Source organism: Morone saxatilis, unplaced genomic scaffold (assembly GCF_004916995.1).
Source record: "Morone saxatilis isolate NCDOM2014 unplaced genomic scaffold, NCSU_SB_2.0 Contig23, whole genome shotgun sequence".
In the NCBI taxonomy this organism is placed as follows: domain Eukaryota; kingdom Metazoa; phylum Chordata; class Actinopteri; family Moronidae; genus Morone; species Morone saxatilis.
Window position 1 is genome coordinate 4,700,211 of NW_023339796.1, and position 237 is coordinate 4,700,447.

At 24.1% G+C, this 237-nt stretch overlaps 1 protein-coding gene across 1 annotated transcript in view; it reads right to left on the reverse strand.

Moving 5' to 3' along the window:
* ncstn (nicastrin) overlaps positions 1–237 on the reverse strand; it is a 12,503-nt gene that overhangs the window by 2,573 nt on the left and 9,693 nt on the right. The window lies entirely within an intron of this gene.

Consider the following 237-nt stretch of genomic DNA (forward strand, 5'->3'; position numbering starts at 1 on the left):
TTGTCCATCAACCTTTTCATATACTGCGGGTTTTGATTTAGCAAATTAACATTTCTAGAGCAAAAACATAATCTTCATTAATTGATCAATCTAAAGAAAAATTATCTACTAACTACTTTGATTTAAGAATGAATTGTTTAAATCACTTTTCAAGCAAAAACTATTTCTTAAATTACAGTAAATTGAATATCTTTTCAATCAATTTTGAAAATGTCATCTTGGACTTTTTATAAACAA